Below are 21,505 nucleotides of genomic sequence, written 5' to 3'. Positions count from 1 at the left end.
TTCGACGTTCTGCTCCACAGAAGACTGAAGAATCTCCCTTGTGGACAAGGAGTGTCCACCCTGAAACTGCAGGCACCATCAAGCGTCCAGCGGCTTCACTTTGTCGTCTTCCCTCGAGGATCCAGACTTCAGAGCCCGACGAGACCCGTATTCCCAGACCTCTCCGACCTCAACCTGCATCTACAGCAAAGCTGAGACCCGTGGGTGCGACGAGACACGTGGGACCGGCCATCTTGAACGAACCTGCACTTCGCTTCCAGCACGACTCCCGAGGTAAACTCAACCAAGTGCTTTGGGGACTGAGAAGCCCCAACCCCGAGCAGCCCCTGCACCGAAGCTCAGCCCTCCAGCATCCACGAGATCTGCGTGGGGCCCTTCTGCTTTGTTGCTGCTCGACGCGTTGTCTGGTCACTTGCCGGCTGGCTAGTGACCTCCCAGATGACGAACCTGTGAATTTCCACTGCTGATCTGGTTGCTCCAGATTGGCCCTTGCTCCCTTCCAAAAGAGGGGCACCCCGGACGCTCCTAGTCCGCACCAGACACTTTCTTCACTCACCGCGTGGGTTGCCTTTGCCAAGGCCGATTCCAGCCACGTTTGTTCACACGCGGGACGCTTTTGCCTTAGCACCAGAGGGAATGTCTATACTTCAATCGTATGAGTCTTAAAGACCATACCCATACCGCGTGTGAGGCACTTTCACTACATATCTGTAGTTATACGCACTGATAAGTGGCATATGTGGTAACTAAGAAGTCGAGGAACTACGTAGAATATTAGTGTGGTTGTCCACTTATGATAATCCAGATAAATTTGAAGGATAATATCATTTTAACTTTGAAGAGATAGTTCGCTGGACAAACATCTTGTGAGACTGGAAAGGAGGCAGAGTTCCCCTGACCTAGATTGTACGATATATAGCTTTTGAGAAACATTGGGAAACATTGATTTTGTCCTGATGAAGGTGGCTAAACATTAACTACACCACCGAAACGCGTTGATGCTCAAGGAGTAATACTAGGAAAACAAATTAAGGAAAATTCTGTATTTTTGTCAGAATTTAATCCCTTACCTGTACCTCCTTTTTTACTGAAATGTTGGATATATTTTGTATATAATGTTCTGTTCTGTGTATGTTTCCCATTTTTAACAAACTATAGTGTATGGTAAAAAACTGTGCAGATCTACTTTTATTATTGTGCTTTTTCTTAAAACCTTTTGAATATTTTTTGCATTGCTTCCTTGTTATGATTTGATATTATTAATTGTTGAGTGTATATGTGCCTACTGGTAAGAATTTGTCTTTCCATGATAATTCGCCCAAAGGGAATTACATATTTTGACTTGTGTCAAGGCCTGGTGCCTCCAATCCCGGATCCAACACCGCCGACAGCGAGAGCCTGCGTGGGACAGCTCGTGCCTCCATCCTGGTTGTCGAAGACACCTCCTGGTCCACGTGGCTGCAGAGTAAAGCGTCCACTCTTCACCTGATTGCGACGACGACATCTGGTTCCTTCCTGGTTCCACTCCAGTCACTGGCTAGTGACTGTGAACATTGTCCCCTCTGCTTTCAGGTCTCCTTCTTCAACAATCCACCCTTGGATTGCACCGGACATCTTCCTCCTGGTCGCCTGCAGCATCTTTTCTTTCAGGCTCCATAGACTTCAACGCGAGAACCCGACGCACTTTGACACCTATGCACCCGCAGCCCGTGGGTGAGGTAACGAGAGCATTTCGGTGCTCAAGGGTAGTTTAACTGTTCTAGTGTCCAGTTCCACAGTTGTTGTTCTAACTAGTCAGGATTGTCCGTACTCACCTTTTCTTTGAACTGTACTGTCCATAGACGTTGTTACGCATCTCGCGTGTGAGTTCACACTCTGAACACGCGTTCCGTGGGCCTTCTATTACTTACCTGAAGTTAGTGTAGCGTGGTCCCATCGATCCTACAGCCTCCGGACAGCTCCATTCCTCTTATTGACTTTCACATTCCACTTACTTAGTATATAGTTTGTCGTGCCCCTAGGGCACCATTGTAATTTTGTGCAACTTAACGTATTTTTCAGAAGAGATTGTCATGTGCTTAGCCCTCTGACCTCATAAAGAGTTCAGAGGTGTTGGTTATTAATAAATATATCGTTTATTTTCATAACAACCTGTGTGGTGTCCTTTCATCTGGTATTCAAGGGGTTATATTGTGGTAAAACAGCTGGCTTCACATGCCAAAAGAGTTTAGCCTAAGACTGCTTTTAGGATAGCTGGTCTATAAGGTTGACTTACAACCAATCACCATAAGGGTTGTTTGGACTGATACAAGGTGATCACTAGAACTAGTGAGCATCATATATCAGGCCAACTTCTCACAGGGGGGTCGCAAGCTTTAAAGTGCCCGGCATGTGACTGCCCTGCAGAATCAGTCCTCCATGTGTACTTTAGCTGCCCCGGTTATTACAAAGCAAGAAAACGATGGATGGTACAGATATGTAAAAACTTAGGAACCAGGTACTGCTGCGAGGCTTATAGGATACTGAAACACGACTGTAGTATCCTGATAGTATACTCAGTAGCAGGTTTCCTATTTTCTATGCGGTGCACCCGCAGAGCACTTTTAAAGCCATCTCAATAAGCACAGTCCGTGGCTCTGCACAAACTTAACGGGGCCCCTTTAAGGGTCCTCTATCATCATCATCTATCTGAGAATAGCATGCATCCACGCACCTTACTTATATTTTTTGATCTATTGCTCAATGGCTAGTTGTATGCAAGTTTTGTATATAGTAACTGTGACCATGCTCTAGGAAAAACTGACTTTGTATTTATTTATTTATTCACTTTTTACTATGCACTTTCAAATGCCAGTACTGCCTCCAGTCTTGATTTATTCACTGCTACTTTTGTTGTAATTGCCCTCTGGTGAAGTAGCCTGAATAGAGCGCACCATAAAATCATGGCAGGTAATATCCACCTACAAACTTGTGTTTCATGCAATGCTCACTCCTGTTTTCTTCAATTGTTTTATTATATGCACCCAACTCTCCCTGTAGTTTTAAATGTGTCTGTATGCATTGTTAATTGCCCTTTTAAGGTCATACTGGCCGATATAAAGTTTTTACTGACTGACTGACTGGTATATACCTTACTGCACTTCCAAACTCAATTGTTTGCATCCCCCTGGACCCTGCCACCCTTACACACACGCACTTCATGTGGTACCCAGGTGGGCACTGCTGTCTTTACACACACACACACACAAAGCCAATGCACCTCGCATAGGCGAAAACTATTGGCTCTGCCTATGCTTGTTTCTATAACTGAAGTAATTGTTCACGAACAATGAGCGTGAGAATAAATAAGTAACCCTCGGTGCAATTTGCCGGGTCTCGGGTTGTTTTCCGGAAGTGCCTTGTGGTGAACAGCGCGTCCTTTAGGCACAGGTTAGTCAGAAGAGTGTGAAGCATCTCCCTCCCACCAAGAGCTGCCCCCTCGGTGCTAAAGCGAGGCCTAGTCATCGGCGCCCACCACCTGAGGGAAGCCGAAGCCACGGCCATGACCACAGGCACTGCAGGGACCAGAAGTGACGCAGCCCGTCACCAGGGCGACGGTGAGAACCGCGCAATGTGTGAAACGCGCGCCCTCCGAGGCTCGGGGTCGACAGGGACAGGTCACAGGTGTTTGGTATAACAAGGGGTCCGGCTCGGTGGCACGTGCTCCGGCCTGGGTTGGACTGCGTGCAGAGGTTCAGCAGCATCCCTTCTAACGTGAGTCTCCAAGGTGAGTGACTTAAAGTGTTTTTTTTTTAGGGTTAGCCCTTTGAAATCCATGGAGATGGACATCCCCCACCCCAACACATACATACCCTAGTTCTAAATCGGGAAGAGACAACTGGTGGTGGTGAGGGCCGGGGGTGCCATCGTTTTTAGTTGAGCGATCTTTTTGAAGTTTATGGGAAGCATTTTACTTGTGTGTTGGGGGGGGGGGGGGAGGGGGGTGCGTGAAGAGGAGTCCATGGAGGGTGAGTTAGGTAAGAGGTACGTTTGACTAAGTTTTTGATTAGCTGTCAGACGGGCATGTGTGTGTGAGACGGACATTTGTGTGTTAGGTGGTGACAAGGGCGTGCTGTACCGGAAATGAGCGTGCTGCATGTCAAGAGTGAGGAGTCGGCCGGACAGGGCCGGACTGGCCTTTTCTTCCAGCCGGCATGTTTTTGGTGGTCTGAAGCCATTGGCGCCAGCCCTCGGAGATAAAGTGCATCAGTCAGAGAGAAAGAGAGGGACAAGGAAGGGGTGAAGAGAGAGCGAGAGATCGGAGAGAGAAGGAACGAGTAGAAAATGAGAGGGAGAAGTTCAGGACGGGGGCAGGTTGAGCATTTTTGCCAGGACTGCTCGTGATCCCCGGTCCAATCCAGTATGTGCATAAAGGGCCACGAGAGAGCACGGTAGGACACGGTGGAGAGTTTCTATGGGGAATCAAGAATCGAGTGTTCGGAATCAGCTCAGAGCGCGAGATATGTTCACACTTGATTGAGGGTGAAATGCTCCGGGGCTGTGCAGTGGTGAGATGCGAAGGGTCCCCGTGTCAGTGGGAGGTGCTTTGGAATCATGCGCTGAGAGACGCTCGGGATTTCTGGGCAAGGGATTCACCTTACCCTAGTGTTAGATGCTCACGTTCCATGCGTGAGGGTGAGGTGCTCGAGGGTGAGGTATCAAGGGTGAGCTCATACGAAGGTGAGATGCTCGGTATTCCTGTGAGGGTGAACGGTTTGGGCTCTGTGTGAAAGTGGGCTGGCCTCACAGCTGCCTGTTTGAGGGGTTAGAATGAGGCAGCAAGTGGTTACACATAGTGCAGCAGGTGCAGTTGCACTGGGGTCTAGGGGACCTAGGGTGCACACATGTTATCTTAGACAACTACTCCTGAGGCGGAAGCCGGGAGCCACGAGCCTTAATCTTTTAACTTGCTTAATTTGCACTATTGTTGATTTTAATAACATTGTGTGCTCACCTTGCTGAGTGACTATTCCACTGTTGTTTCTGGGTCTGGGGGTCACATCGCGCAGCAGTTCCAGCGCTGTCGCGGGGAGGGCCGCCATCACCCACGAGACGCTAGGCCATGCCCCCAACACCTAGCCACGCTCCTCCTTTTCCCCCCATAAGTATGCTCACTAATCGGAAGTGCAGCGGACGAGCGCAGCGGGCGCGCCTAAGGCAAGCCCGTCTGCGCCCGTTCGCGACCTGGCCGCGACGAGCGCGGGGCACTCTGCTCAAATCTTTGCGAGCTCGGGTGCATCCCCCCACTATACTCCCGGGAGACTCTGCTCAACCTGGGTGAATATGCACATGAGGGTCACCTCTTATTCGCAGATACTGCTCTCCCATTGAAAGACTTTGTGATCAGGGGTCTGCTATCGTGCGGACTTCTGAATGTCAGATCATTGCCTAAGCACGCCGAAGAAATCCAACTACTGGTGGACACCCATCAGTTAGACGCCCTGTTCCTCACTGAGACTTGGACCCACCTTGACTGCGAAATCGAACTTGGCTGGGCTTGCCCGCAGGATTACAAAATTCTACACCTACCCAGACAGAATGGCCGAGGTGGTGGGGTGGGAGTTATCTACAGAGCCTCCTGGCATATCAACATTCTTTTTTGTGTTTGAAAGCTTTATTAAGAATAAAGGGTGCATAACAATAATGAGACATCAGTATCAAAAACGGATTCAAGTGCAGGAGAGAAATATATGGAAAGATCTACAGACTACTGATGACAACACAAGGACTAAAAGCATTTTCTAATTTTTTAGGGGGAGTGCAGGGGGGAGGAAAAACAGGGGGGGGGGAATAGTAACCCTGCTAGTATAAAGCATGCTTATATAAACTATAACAGCGTATCAAAAACAGGTGCATATCAACATGAAAGAATACACAATAACTAAAAATTTCAGTATAATACAATGTAAACTGTGAATTTTAAATTTTAGGAAATAACGCTACAAGCGAGAGTACGAATCTTTCAAGGAGGTTTAAAATTCTCGGAGGAGAGGGAAGTGTAGGTCCTTTTGGCAGATTGATCTAGATATAGGGTAAGGGGCAGCCAATAGAGTTCAACATTGCGAGGCGGTTTACAAGAGGATGCAAAGGCAACATCAAGTCTATGGAAATTACATAGTAAATTCCACCAACAACGAATGGAGACGTTGGTGAGGGATTTCCAATTATAGGCAATGTGTTGGAATGCGAGAGCTATCATGAGGTCAAAAAGACTCTGAGAATGTGACGGAAGGTGTAAAGTTTCCGAGAGGCTCCCCAGAAACATAAGGGTATTAGAATATGGGACAGAGAGTGTAAAAATACGTGTAATGAAAGACCAGACCTGCTTCCAGAAGGCTACTACAGAGGGACAGAAAAAGATAAGATGAAGAAGATCGGCCTCAGGTGCATTACATGTCCAGCAATTAGGAGTAGAGGAAGAGAGGAAGCGAGAGAGAGATAGTGGGGAAAGATAAAGTCTATGATATAGGAAAAAGAGAGATTGAGTGAGGGAGGCAGAGCGGGAAGTCTTCAGAGTTCTAGCCCATAGCTTATCCCAGCTAGAAACAGGCCATGAGCAACCAAGATACCTTTCCCAGGAGAGCTCCACTTTAGTCTTGGGACGTGTAGGGTTGGGAGCAGAAAAGAAACGATATATAAGAGAAGCCTTAGGAAAACTGACTAGGATGGCAAGAAGAGGAGAAGGAGCCAGAGGCGAATCGGAAGACGATAGAGAATAATAACGGTCTAAGATAATTTCCATAAGAGTATAATATTTCTGGGAGAATGATCGAGGACAACAAAACTGTTCTTGGAATTGGGGGAAGGAGCAAGGCGACGAACCGTCGAAAAGTTGATGAACCCAAATAATACCTTTCGATCTCCAAGAAGACCAAGCAAGAGGTCTGTTCTTTAGAAGTATAAGTGAGTTGTACCAAATGGGTGAAAGTAGAAAAGATTTACGGGACATAGTCAATGTGGACAGCAAGGGTTTCAAAAGAGAGGAAGTGTGTTTAAACAATGGAGGAGCGGTATGAGGGGATTTAGAGGTAAACCGAATTACATCTTGAAAGGCAAAGGGTAATAACAAAGAGCGTTCAATATGATGCCAAAGAGGGGAAAAGGGAGAAGGCTCTGTCGATAACCATGTGGAAGCTTGACGTAAAGAAAAAGATTTATGGTAGAGACGAAAATCAGGAAAGTTGACCCCCCCATTTGACTTGGTCTTGCGAAGAGCTGTCAAAGATATCCGAGCTTTTTTCTGTTTCCAAAGAAATTTGGACAAAATAGAGTCAATACGGTTAAAATAGAGAGCCGGAATATGAACAGGGAGCATAGAAAGCAGATAAATCAGAATTGGGGCAATCATCATTTTAACCGAGTCAAGGCGACCCCACCAAGAAAGGAATAAAGGATTCCAAGAGGTGAAAAGATGTTCTATTCGAGAAATAACTGCGGACATGTTCAATTTGACAGAGAATGAAATGGAGTTGGAAAATAAAACACCGAGATATTTTATTTTAGTACTATTCCACGCAAAACCCGTGGAAGAGAAAAAATGTGGAAGACAAAATTTAGTTAATGGAAGAATTTCCGTCTTATCAGAGTTAATTTTATAGCCTGAAACAAGAGAAAACTTTTGAAACTCAGCTAATAAAGAAGGGACAGAGGCTTCCGGGTCTGAAATAAATAAAAGAATATCATCAGCATATGCCGAAAGCTTTAGTTGATGGTCTCCATATGGGAAACCAGAAATAGAAGGATTGTTGCGAATGGAGGAGAGAAAAGGTTCAAGAGCTAACACAAAAAGAAGAGGGGAAAGAGGGCAACCCTGTCGAGCTCCACGTTGAAGCGTAAAGGGAGAGGAAAGTTGGCCATTAACCCCTTCCACGCTGATGACGAGCTGGGCTCGTCATGAGGTTGCCTCCTGCTACGCTGATGACGAGCCCAGCTCGTCACGTAAAATGCGGTTTCGCAAAACTACGCGTACGAGCGGAATTCCGCCAGCACGCATGCGGTTAACAAGAATTGAAGCCTTGGGCATAGAATATATCAAAGAAATAAAGGAAATAAATTTAGTGCCAAAACCATGCCATTTCAAGGAAGCAAGTAAAAAAGACCAGTCAACCCGGTCAAAAGCTTTTTCAGCGTCTACTGAAATAGCTGCCAGAGGAATAGAGAGAGAAGAAGCTTTATTTAAAACATTGAGGAGAAGTCTAGAGTTATCGGAGGTAAGACGACCCTTAACAAAACCGCACTGTTCTTTTCCAATGAGATGTGGCATAAAGGGGTCAAGACGAAGAGCCAGCAATTTGGCAAAAAGTTTGTAGTCCACATTAACTAATGAAATTGGCCGATAGTTTTTACAAAATTTGGGATCACAGCTTTCTTTGGGAATAAGGCAGATAGTAGCATCTTGAAAAGAACCTTGTGCAAGACCAGAAGAGCAGAACGATTGGAAAAGGACAAGGAGCTTGGGTAACAAGAGGATGATTCAGAAAAGGGGGTGGTGATGAACAGAGTGCCTGAATTAAGCAGACCACTCTTACCCAGTCCAAAGATCAGGGCTTGATCCATCACCGTTTTTTAGCTCACTGCACCATCCCAACTCAGAACTTGGCTATATGCAAATTAGTCTGTTCCTGTCCCAGTGCATGATGGGAACAGGGCAAACCAAACTACCAAGCCAATTCTTGTACTGGGAAGGAAACAAGCTTCCGGGGACCGGTTTCTGCCATTTCAGGCGTCGTCGGCCCGGCTTGCTTGAATCCTGATGGTGCAATGAGCAAGGGACTCACATCTGAGTATACCCTTCCACGCGTATGGTGGACAAAATGATTCAGAAAAGGGGGTGGTGATGAACAGAGTGCCTGAATTAAGCAGACCACTCTTACCCAGTCCAAAGATCAGGGCTTGATCCATCACCGTTTTTTAGCTCACTGCACCATCCCAACTCAGAACTTGGCTATATGCAAATTAGTCTGTTCCTGTCCCAGTGCATGATGGGAACAGGGCAAACCAAACTACCAAGCCAATTCTTGTACTGGGAAGGAAACAAGCTTCCGGGGACCGGTTTCTGCCATTTCAGGCGTCGTCGGCCCGGCTTGCTTGAATCCTGATGGTGCAATGAGCAAGGGACTCACATCTGAGTATACCCTTCCACGCTTATGGTGGACAAAAGGATTCAGAAAAGGGGGTGGTGATGAACAGAGTGCCTGAATTAAGCAGACCACTCTTACCCAGTCCAAAGATCAGGGCTTGATCCATCACCGTTTTTTAGCTCACTGCACAATCCCAACTCAGAACTTGGCTATATGCAAATTAGTCTGTTCCTGTCCCAGTGCATGATGGGAACAGGGCAAACCAAACTACCAAGCCAATTCTTGTACTGGGAAGGAAACAAGCTTCCGGGGACCGGTTTCTGCCATTTCAGGCGTCGTCGGCCCGGCTTGCTTGAATCCTGATGGTGCAATGAGCAAGGGACTCACATCTGAGTATACCCTTCCACGCTTCCAAATCCTCCGTGTGTTGCTGGAGAGAGAGAACAGTTTTCTCCAAAGAGGAGATACGTTGCGAATTAGACTGAATCTCAGCAGTTTGTTGTTCAACTAAGGTAATTCGGGCATCCATGACTGACCATTTCTCCTTCAATAGTTGCATGTCCTTACTTGTCTCTTCGATAAATGGGCGCAACGCACGTATCTCTTCCAGAATCTGGTCTGTAGAAGATGATGATAAAGGTTTGTCAGGGGAGGGAGGATCGTACTTGAGGCGTTTGGAAGAAGATGCAGGAGGTGAGGATTTATTGGAAACAGACTGTGTGACTGAAGATCGATGGGGTGCCGAGCCGGCCATTTTTGGCGCTGAATCCGGAACAGACAGTGGATTTGAGAATGACGGTAGAGGAGATTTGGAAGGGACAAACAGAAACTTCGGTTTACGGAGCCTGACCATATGACCACAGTGGAGAAAAGTTCCTGAAGGTTTGAAAATGAAGGACGTTTATCCGAAGAGAGTACAGCGAGAGGGCAACCAAGATAACGCAGGAAGCACCGCACCCTTGAGGAAAATTGTAAGGAGCGAAAAATGGTTGCGAGAGTTCAAAAGAGTCAAATGGCGTCAAAAACGACAGCAAAAAGGCTTGACCAACCACAGTATCCGTTGAAATATGCAAGGTGGCGAGCAGGACAATTCAAAAACAAGCTTAAGAAAGAGAAAAAGTCATTTGCTGTATTGTATAGGACTTATAGAGAAATAGTGTACTGCAATCTAAAAGAAACTCATAGTGATCCAGTAGGAGGTGACATTCTGCATATATCGTAGCACAGAAGAAGAGATACACAGCGCTAAAGGGCTCACCAGCACGTGTATTCAGTTAAAGGCGGCATGCAGGGGTCACAGGAAGCCATGTAGAAGAAGTGGCGTAAACTGCATGAGGTGAATCCAGATGGTAAATAAGAGAAAGTCTCTGCCTTCATAGGGGCCCAAAAGCAATCAGATAAGGAGCTGGGCAGGAGGCGTTATGCAGCATTATATGGAGTTGCTGGTGAATTTCATGCAGAGAGGCAGGTTGCTGAAAGAAGCCTCAAAAGTTCCAAAGCAATCAGAAATGTGAGGAGGATGAGGCGCGCCAGCACTGTAACGAGTCCCAAACATCGACACGTTAACAGGCAGCGCGGCCGTAGAGAGCGCTTAAAATGGCGGAGCTCCGTTTCTGAGGAAAAACGGGTCGCGCATACATAATTACAGAGCGCGCTCACCGGCACACAAGAATGATCTCAAAAGGAGCAGCAGATACTTCGGTTGCACATTCCGACGTCCTACATCGACGAAGGAGTGAAAATGACGGCGAAATCCAAGGAAGGTCGTCCCGGCATCGGAGAGGTCCCGCACTAGGCAGCCATCTTGTCCGGCGCCGAAGCCACGCCCCTCGGCATATCAACATTCTAGATCTGGACTCGGTTGTTGGGACTGAGCTCCTTGGCCTCTCTATTTATTTATTTATTTATTAGGAAGCTTATAGAGCGCACGGCTACCTCCAGCGGGGGTGTCCCGGCGCTAAGACTACTTGTTTATCACAGAGAGGGATGCCTAGTACATGTCTATCTGTCAGAAGAGCAGGTCTGCTGGGATCTTGCTGGCTAGTGCTTGGAAAACAGCCAAGTTTTCAATTTACGACGGAAAACTTGTTCAGACTCGGAGAACCTAAGGTCTGTAGGTAAGCTATTCCAGAGCTTTGAGGCCGTAACGGTGAAAGTTCTGCCACCAGTGCGGGTGAGTCTGAAACGAGGGACGGACAGAAGGCGTAGACTGTTGGATCTCAGATGCCTTACTGAAGAGGATATCTTAAGCCTTTTGCTCAAGTAGCCAGGGCCAGTGCCATTAATTGCCCTAAAGGCAAGAATCAGAACCTTGAAATCAATACGTCGGGCTATGGGAAGCCAATGTAGTTCCTCTCGGTATACTCTGACCGAGTTGCGGGGAGGGATGTTACCAATGAGCCTTGCTGCCGCGTTTTGTATAATTTGGAGTCGGTCAATGAGATATTGTGGGGCACCGGCATAAAGGCTGTTGGCATAATCAAGGTGTGCCATAATGAGTGCCTGGACCACTGTTTTACGGGAAGACTGGGGGAGATCATGCGAAGTTTATTAAAACAAGCCGCCGCAACTTTATTGACCTGAGTTTTTCCGGACAAGGTGTTATCAAATATAAAGCCAAGGTTGCGGGCAGAATGCACTGGTATGGGTGGGGGGTTGAGAACGGTGGGCCACCATAACGTTGCAGGGGGAGTAGATTTCTGGCTGAAAAAGAGAACCTCAGTTTTTTCAGTGTTGAGGGCAAGATGATTAGCAGCCATCCAGGTGCAAATGTTGCCAAGGCAATTTCGAAAGTTGGAGAAGAGGGAGTCAGAATGGTCTCTAAATGAGAAAACAAGCTGAGTATCATCAGCGTAAGAGACCACCCTGACTCCCCAGGACTCAACTACCCTGGCAAGAGGGGCCAGATAAACATTGAACAATAAAGGGCTCAAAGCTGAACCCTGAGGCACACCACACAGGAGGGGTTTGTCTTCGGATTGGAATGGATGTAACAATACCCTTTGGGTCCGTCCGGACAGAAAGGATTTGATCCATGCTAGGGCTGTGCCATCAATCCCCAGCTGTTGTAGTCGAGATGTAAGAATGACATGGGAAACCGTGTCAAATGCAGCGGATAGGTCGAGGAGGACCAACATGGCCTCCTCACCCCTATCCACTGATTCCCTGATTGTCTCGGAGACTTCCAGCAGCGCAGTCTCGGTGCTGAAACCGGTTCGAAAGCCGGATTGAGAGTCGTGTAGCAGTTTGTTTGATTCCAAAAACTGGGCCAGTTGTTTCTGAACCACTTTCTCCAACACCTTGGCGGGTTTTGGCAAGAGCGAGATAGGTCGGTAACTGCTGAATAGAGAGGGGTCAGCGTTGGGTTTCTTAAAGATGGGAAGTAGCCTAGCCTGTTTCCAAACCGAAGGAAAAAGACCCTGGGTCAGGGAGGAATTCCAGATGGAAAGGAGGGGATTGATTAAAATAGGGGCAAGATTGCCCATTACTTTAGCAGGTACTGGGTCTAAAGGTGAGCCAGATTTGACTTTATGAAGTAGTGATAGGGCAGGGTCAAAAGTTAATTCGCTAAAGGAATTAAAGGAGCAGTGTGTGGGGTGAGGAGCATCAGACGATCAGACGGTGAGTTGGGTAAGACAGAGACAAAAGAGGAGGCGAGTTTCATGATTTTGTCCTGAAAAAAATCAGAGAGTCCGTTACATAGGTCTTGGGTAGGAGTGCATTGGGTTTTGGTGGCCGTCGGAGTAACAAAATCCTTCACAATCGTGAAGAGGGTTTTGGACGAGTTATGCGCCTGTTGGATGAGATTTGAGAAATAGGTTCTCATTGAGGAGCGTTTGAGTATTTGAAATTTGTTTAGGGCAGATTTGTATGCCAGTTTGGCCACTGGGTCATAGTTCTGGCGCCATTTGCGTTCCATCCTTTTGCATTTACTCTTTTCCTCCCGTAGCAAAGAGGAGAACCAAGGGGCCGAGGGACGAGATCTGGCAGACGCCAGGGGAGCGAGAGGGGCAATGGAATCCAGAGCAGAGGTGAGGGCAGAGTTGTATCTTGCGGTTTCCTTGTCCAGATCTTCCATCTGATTAAAGTTGTACTGAAATCGGGAATCAATCGCCTCACAGGTAACCTTTTCCATTTACGACCACTGTCTCTATTAAGGGAAGAGGGAGGAGGAAGGGAAGGCAAGGTAATATGAAAAGGGATGAGGAAATTGTCGGACCATGTAAGGGGAAACGAAGGAAGGACCGAAATGCCAGGGTGATTTGAAAAAATCAGATCAAGTGTATGACCAGCTTTGTGCGTGGGGCCTTTAACTAATTGGGACAAGGTAAGTCCATGTAGGGTTTCCAAAAGTGAGGAGGCTTGAGCACAGGAGGAATTGTCAATATGAAGATTAAAATCTCCCAACACTGTAAAGTGCGAGTGTTTAAGGGAAAAGTCCGCTATGGAGTGCGTCAGGGCAATGAGAGAAGATGCAGTAACGGGGGGGGGGTTATATACCAGGATACCGGCGAAGATAGTGCCTGCGGCGTCCTTAATTGTGAGATACATGGCCTCGATAAGACCGGGGTTAGCAATTTTAGCAATGTTCAGTGTAAGATGAGATTTTGCAATTATCGCGACACCCCCACCAGATTTGGTGTTATCTCGATTAATGCCTAGTAATCGGAAACCAGGGGGAACGGCCAAATTGATGTCAGGCATGGACGAGTCTTTGAGCCACGTTTCTGTGAGAAATAATATGTCCCACATGTGCGTATCAAGCAGCAGCCAAATGTCCAATGCGTGAGCAGGAAGGGACCTGCAATTAATTAAGGCAGCATGTAAGATAGGCGGTAGAGAGCATTGAGCGACCGTGTTGGGGGGAGGAAACCGTTTAATAAAAACAGGAATGTGGTAATTACAGCAAAGACACGACACTATTGACAGCCACACAGGGGCTATTTTCACAGTGATTATCTGTTATCGACCTCCTGGGGCCTTTAGCTCCTTGCATCAACAATCCCTACTCAACACTCTCACTAACATGGCGACTTCCCACAACAAGCTGATTATTCTAGGCAATTATAACCTTTGGCCGAATGGCACCTTAGATACTGGACTGCACAATTTGTTGCTCTCTTGTGAAAGTGTGGGGCTCCAGCAATTAGTCAGGGAATCCACTCACAGAGCAGGGCACCGACTTGACCTTATCTTTTCTGTCCCACACCTAGTAATCCTGGATGAAATCTTGCCCATGGGTTGGACTGACCATTCCCTTCTTAAATTCCATATTAACAATAAGGGGGTCGGAACGCCGACACTCGGCACCACCTCCGAATTCATGTATAGAGACTGGCGAGCCCTTGAAAGGCTGAGAACCACAGATGCTGTGTTCCAGGTGGATGACAGTTTCTCCCCGGACTGTCCAGTCGACGACAATTATGAGGCGTTATGCCTCAGGATAACCACGAGAGTGGATTCTCTTGCTCCACTAAAAAAACAAAAACGCAAGCATAAGGGCAGAGTGTCGTCTCCATGGTATAATGATTCTTTAAAGGCTCTAAAACTTGCCTGTAAACAGGCGGAAAGAAAATGGAGGCAAGGTTACTTCGATGCCAACAAGCTACTTTGGAAAACTAAACTCTCCGAATATAAATCCTTGATCCAGAAATCTAAATCTGATTATTTTTGCTCCACAATATGTACATCCGCTAACAGCTCCAAAAGCATTTTTCAGATTTTGAACAGCCTTACCCACCCTGACTGCTCAAAAAAATCGACTCTTCCCACACAGGCCCTCTGCGACAACTTTGCGCTGTTTTTTAATGAAAAAATAGCAGCCATCATTCGTAACCTGAGCACCTCCCCCACATTGGTCGGTCCCCCTTGCTCTGCGGAAGGCACTATAGACATCGGAGTTGAGAATCCAGGGTGGCAGCTTGCGGATTGTCTGCTGGAGCTCCCCCCTATTACAGAGACAGACTTCGACAGACTGGCTCGTGGTATTTCATCTGGATCTCCTCTGGACCCTATCCCCCACAAAATCTGGAAGGCCTCCGGAGAGGAACTCTTTCCCACTCTCCGCAGGATCTGCAACCAATCTCTGGGCAGCGGTTCAGTCCCTGCTTCTTGGAAGCAGGCTCTTGTTTCGCCACTGCTAAAAAAACCCTCCCTAAATCCTGAGTGTCTACAGAATGGCAGACCTATCTCCCTGCTACCATTCCCTGCAAAAATTGCTGAGCGTTGGGTGATCTCATGTCTCTCCAATCATTTGGAGCGGTACCATTTCTTGGACGAAATACAATTTGGTTTCCGCCCAGCCCATGGTACCAAAACAGCCCTACTCACCGCCATGGAGGACCTTCGAATGCGCGCAGACAGGGGCCAGGCAGTAGCTTTGATTCTGCTGGACCTGTCTGCCGCATTCGATACGGTTAATCATGGGATTCTGTTGGAGAGACTGAGGGAGGCCGGGGTCGGTGGCACTGCTCTGTTCTGGTTTCGCTCCTTCCTGCGGGATAGGAAGCAGGCTGTGTCCCTTCTTCCGTCTCAATCGTCTTTCTCCCCAGTGTCTCACGGGGTGCCTCAAGGCTCGTCCATTAGCCCGATTTTATTTAACGTATATCTCAAACCACTGATCACGTTAATAAAGTCTCATAGGCTAGAGGCGATCAATTATGCTGACGACACTCAACTCATCCTCTCTTGGGAGGGTGAGGAATCGATCCCTTTGGAATCCTTTCATGACTGTTTACGAGACACAGCTGACTGGCTACACAACAACTCACTTCAGTTTAACACCTCCAAAACCGAGGTTCTGTTCTGTGCCGGTAGTCGGATCCCACGCCCTTTCCCGGTGGATTTTTGGCCCCCTGAATCCTCGGAAAAACCGCAACCGGTCACCACTGTCCGCAATCTGGGTGTTATGATGGACAACAAACTCAGCATGGAAGCCCAGGTTGCGAAAACAGTATCCACCTGCTCGGCCCTCATTCGCTCCCTACGTAAGATCCTGCCACTACTTCCTTTACAGGCCCGGGCTTTAATAGTCAGGTGTACTATTCTTAGCCGCCTTGACTACTGCAATGCATTGCTACTCGAGTCTCCAGCCATGCTGTTAGACAGACTCCAAAGAGTACAATCCGCCGCTGCTAAATTAGCCCTTGGTTGGCCTAGGAGATCATCTGCCACAGCGGCGATGGCCGAACTACACTGGCTCCCGCTGAAACAGCGAGTGGCCTTTAAATCCCTTTGTCTGGTTTTCAAAGCCCTGCAGGGACTCGGGCCCAGCTCTCTACAAGCCATGTTCGACTGGTACACCTCAACCAGAGCCCTTCGCTCTACAACGGTATGCCTTGTAAAAGTACAGAGATTCAAAAAAGTTAGGACCGGAGGTAGATCTTTCAGAGTTGCGGCTGCTAAACTCTGGAACAGCTTGCCCCTAGACATCCGTCAAACGAAAGAACTCCTCCCTTTCAGGAAACGGGTCAAAACCTGGCTGTTTCCTATATGTTAACTTCCTGGCCACTTTTCTGCCGCACCCGTGCTTTCCCCCCTCTGGAGTTATCTCAGCGCCAGGATGCCTGTAAGGTGACAGCCGCGCTATACAAATGTTTTAAATAAATAAATAAATTATCTGTATTTTACTTCCCAGCCAGTGAGTAGCGTTACCATTTACGTTCTTGCACAAGGGCCCATGGTACTATTGCTACGCCAAAGAGATCAGATAGTCTTGTATTAGTGGGCTATTTGGCTAAGCCTTCCCCACATGTGGGTGAAAATCTAGCATCTACCATGAACAGGAATAACCTGCTCTAGTGTGCACTGTTCCTCTAGAACTGAACGTTCACCAGTTTTTAATTATATTCATACAACATCATCTAAATCAACTGATTTATTTCATTTAAAATATTTTTACCATATCATAAATGTTTTTCATAACCCAATAACAAGATCATACATCATTTATATGTTATTTCATCACATATACCAATCACCTCATGTTTATGAGATTCAATAATTGAATGTTATCACTTTTTTACTTTTGTACTTCATGCTTTTTATACATTGAATCCGAAATTGATGTTGAACCCCATGTAGTTTCTGGCCCAATGCATTTCGGAACGGGAGTTCCTTCTTCAGGGGCAATATTTCGCCGCTATAATCCCCGAAAAATCCTTCGTGACGATCTGAGTACTTTGATAGATCAGGCTGCTGCGTGTGTGCTCTCTATGTTCGGCAGCGCGACGCAAAAGCAGCAGGTTATTGCACACCGGGACACGCTGAGAATAGTAGCGGAATCTAATAGAAGGCGGCAGAGGAACGCGATCACACACGCAAACAGAGGGACCAGGTTGACCGGAACATTCGTGTCCAGACTAAGTTTGGGGAATTTTGAATATTGGATTACACCACACATAACTCCTCGAGAGTGAAGCACACTGCAACGAGCAGCAATAGGAAACGCCTTTGTTGGATTTCACCACGGTTGCAGAGAGCACACACGCAGCAGCCTGATCTATCAAAGTACTCAGATCGTCACGAAGGATTTTTCGGGGATTATAGCGGCGAAATATTTCCCCTGAAGAAGGAACTCCCGTTCCGAAATGCATTGGGCCAGAAACTACATGGGGTTCAACATCAATTTCGGATTCAATGTATAAAAAGCATGAAGTACAAAAGTAAAAAAGTGATAACATTCAATTATTGAATCTCATAAACATGAGGTGATTGGTATATGTGATGAAATAACATATAAATGATGTATGATCTTGTTATTGGGTTATGAAAAACATTTATGATATGGTAAAAATATTTGAAATGAAATAAATCAGTTGATTTAGATGATGTTGTATGAATATAATTAAAAACTGGTGAACGTTCAGTTCTAGAGGAACAGTGCACACTAGAGCAGGTTATTCCTGTTCATGGTAGATCATTACGTGTATGTGTAGCCAACACATAATCATAGTGTAGCACCCTTGTGTTTAAACTTGGTGAAGTTACTAAGAAGAGTTGAAATTGAGTGCGCCTCAAACCCTTTGTTGGGTACTTTACTCTTATGAAAATCTAGCATTCCGTCACTGAGGGTAATTGCCAAGGCTCATTGCCTGAGCAGCGAAGACCGGTCCCAAAGTTCTCTGATGCGATGTGTCTTTCCTATTACATGACATCTGAGAACCTATAGTTCATTTGTGTGTGAAACACAATTTACCTATGTCAGGATGAGTAGTTTGGGCTCCCTCAGGTGCGAGGGTTAGACTGACTCATACCTGTCAATATATAGACTATCGAATGAGGGTGAAGTACGTATGATGTTTAAGAGGGTGGTCCCATTAAAGTGAAAAAAGACAGCATTTTTGGAGGTTAATGCATGTTTCCGTATAGGTTGCTCTTGCGGAAGTGTATGGCAGCATGATGCTTTTTAGGAGGTTTGATGTCATTAAATAAAGGATGCCAAATGAGGTTGAGTTGACAGACTGAGCAAGAGATACTCAAGCTGAGTTGCACCGAGACACTTGGTGTCCATTTGTAGGGATGTTATCCCAAAACCTGTCCCAGGATGCTTGTTTCCGGTCCAGGGAAGAAGACCTGGCTTGGCAGTTCAGGCTGGACTGTTCCCATGAGGAACAGGGTCAAGACTGATTTGCATAGGGCAGGGTCTGAACTGGGGTGGCTAAGTGAGCTAAAGAATGATAATGGATTCATCCCAAATCTGTGACTGGGGTTGAGTGTCTGAAAAGTTTCAGCTCTCCGTCCATCATCTCCTTGTGTTTGCTTTGATGAGATATCTGGGCGCCCTCTGAAAGGGTGAAGCACTCAGGTGCCCTATGTGTGGGAGAGATGGTGATGTTGTGAAGGGGTGGTGACATGAATATATTCATTAAGTCATAAAATTGCCTGAGTGATGGCGAGACTCTTGCCCCCTCTGTATGCAGTACTTTAAATGGACAGGGGCTGTCCGGTGCTGAGTACCTGCACTTCTTTCATTTGAAAGGGAGAGTACCTGCACTTTTCAGCTCTGCTGCAATCCCTTTAACAGAAGAGTACTGGCACTTCTCAGGACAAATGGGTACTCTAAATAAATAGTAGCAGCACTTCTGTATTTCCATTTAAAGTGCTGCCTGTACGGACGGGGCTGTAATGTTAGGGCTTCGTCTTTGAGGATGAGGATGATAGCCTTTCTGTGAGAGGACTGCACTCAGTGGCGTCACAGGGATGCCATAGGCCCTGGAGCAAGCAAGGAGAACGTCCCCTTTGAAGGCTGTTGTTATAGTACAAAACAGGAATTTTCAGGGTTCAGTGGGCCCTGGTGCCACTGCACCTGCTGCACCAATGATAGCTACGCCCATGGCTGCACTCAGCTTCCTGTATGAGGATGAGACCCTAGTAGTGGTCTGATGATCAAGTTAAATGTTTGAGGTGAGACCTCTGTGCTGTATGCAAGGGTGAGATGATGGAACTCCCTTAGTGCTTATTTTAGTGCGTGTGGTTGCGTGTGGTGGGCATGAGGAGTCATTTTTTAGGACCGGACTCATTTTTCATCATCTGAGTGACCAACAGCAAGAGAGAGAAAGGCAGGTTGAAAAGGGAGAAGAGAAAGATGAAAAACAGGTTAAATGGGAGAAAGCAGGGATGAAAATTAACCTTTAAAAGTGAGATAGAGAGAAAGGAAGTGTCGTCAGTGGAAGAAAGAAGCATAACTTGGCATTCAGCTGGCCTTTAAGCAAACATTGGGCCCCTGAACATCTATCTATCTATCTATCTATCTATCTATCTATCTATCTATCTATCTATCTATCTATCTATCTATCTATCTATCTATCTATCTATCTATCTATCTATCTATCTATCTATCTATCTATCTATCTATCTATCTATCTATCTATCCATCCATCCATCCATCCATCCATCCATCCATCCATCCATCCATCCATCCATCCATCCATCCATCCATCCACCCATCCATCCATCCATCCATCCATCCATCCATCTTTTTTTTAACCAAAGGAAGCAAAGAGATTTCTGTGTCAACCTGAGGTGGTCAGCTCTGCAGTAGAAGGTACCGTGACAATTGAGCTTCAAGTGAGAGAGTGAGATGTTTGGTTACCTGAGCAACAGGGCAGCATCCAAGCAGTCTGTGACGGTGAGATGATCAGGGTTTCTCTATATGGTCTTACTGATTCAGTGTGTATGAGTGTAATCAATGCTTAATTTGTAAAAAATATAAAAAACATAAGTGCTGTGTGTGGGTGCATCGATAGAAGGCTCAGCGTGCAAGGACGAGTTGCTTTCACTACCTTTGTGAGGTTGAAGCAGTGGCGCCCTATGAGTAGTAGGACTAAACTGGCTATGAGAGGTGGGATGCTAGGGTTTCATACTCATGGATTCAATGCTCAAAATTATTTTGGGAGGTGTGGGAAATTTGGGCTTCTGGTGTAAGGGATTAGGGCTCCCTGTGCAAGAGTGCGGTACACTGCTCCAAGTTGGGAGACACGTGTTGTAATCCTTTGGGGTAGCTGGGGGTGAAATGTTGTTGTTACAGACATATTCTGGTGTCACTAGTCACTTGTGAACCAAAGACTACGTCACTAGTCACTTGTAATAGTTTATTATTAAAGCTTCGGCCTCGGACTAAACTGACATTGGGAGGTGAAAGACTTGGCAGAAGAAGACCGTCATTGTCTGAGATGAAGTAACATCTGAAAAAAACGGGAAAAAAATACAATGATAATAAAAACAATTGATTATCATTTTATTTCTCTTTCCACACTAGAGCCAGCCAAGTCTGGGCAGGGCTGGACCATGATGATAGCAGGGGAGGACTAATGCAACACTGTAAGTGCGCATGACGGTTTGGTAGTCCGTCTTAGGTTTCTCCAACCCAGCTGTGTTGCAGAGTCTGGTTGTAGAAACAGCACAGACTCCCAGGCACTGTCTGAGCAGCAAACCGCTCAGACCAACCCTGGTGCTGCTCTCATGCTATTGAGAGAAGCACTGGGATTGGGTGAGGAGCCTGTGATGGTGTTCCAGGGACTGGTGGGTCACCATCAGGAGAGAAGAGGTTCACCCAAGCGGATAACAGCGTCAGAGGCAGAACAGGTAATTTTTAATTTATTTTTATTTCCCTAATCCCCGCCATCCCCTCCACCGGCCACACTTGAGTTTTGTAGCAGCCGCCGCCGTACAAAGGAGGAGATGATGTCATAGAAGGAGGTGGTGCATGAAGTAGACAAGAAAAGGGCTCGCAACCTAGGGACTTATTTTTGCTTCGTTGGACGTCCTATCCGATCTGCCAAACTCTAAATAAGGCCTTTAGTCGTGAGTCATCTACTAGTAGCAGAGTGGACAGGCACTGCAAGGATTGCTAAAACAAAACAATGAGTGATTGTAGCAGCAGGAGG

At 46.6% G+C, this 21,505-nt stretch overlaps 1 protein-coding gene across 1 annotated transcript in view; it reads left to right on the top strand.

The window, feature by feature from the left end:
- The first annotated feature begins 3,585 nt into the window (after window positions 1-3,585).
- Window positions 3,586-21,505, top strand: part of LOC144768666 (perforin-1-like) — an 87,490-nt gene continuing 69,570 nt past the window's right edge. The window contains exon 1 of the mRNA XM_078652487.1: window positions 3,586-3,766. The gene's annotated coding sequence lies outside the window, so the exon portion shown is untranslated. The remainder of the gene's footprint in view (window positions 3,767-21,505) is intronic.

Source organism: Lissotriton helveticus, chromosome 7 (genome assembly GCF_964261635.1).
Source record: "Lissotriton helveticus chromosome 7, aLisHel1.1, whole genome shotgun sequence".
NCBI lineage: Eukaryota > Metazoa > Chordata > Amphibia > Caudata > Salamandridae > Lissotriton > Lissotriton helveticus.
The sequence above is the reverse complement of the archived record's forward strand: the minus strand, read 5'-3'. Positions and strand labels throughout refer to the sequence as shown.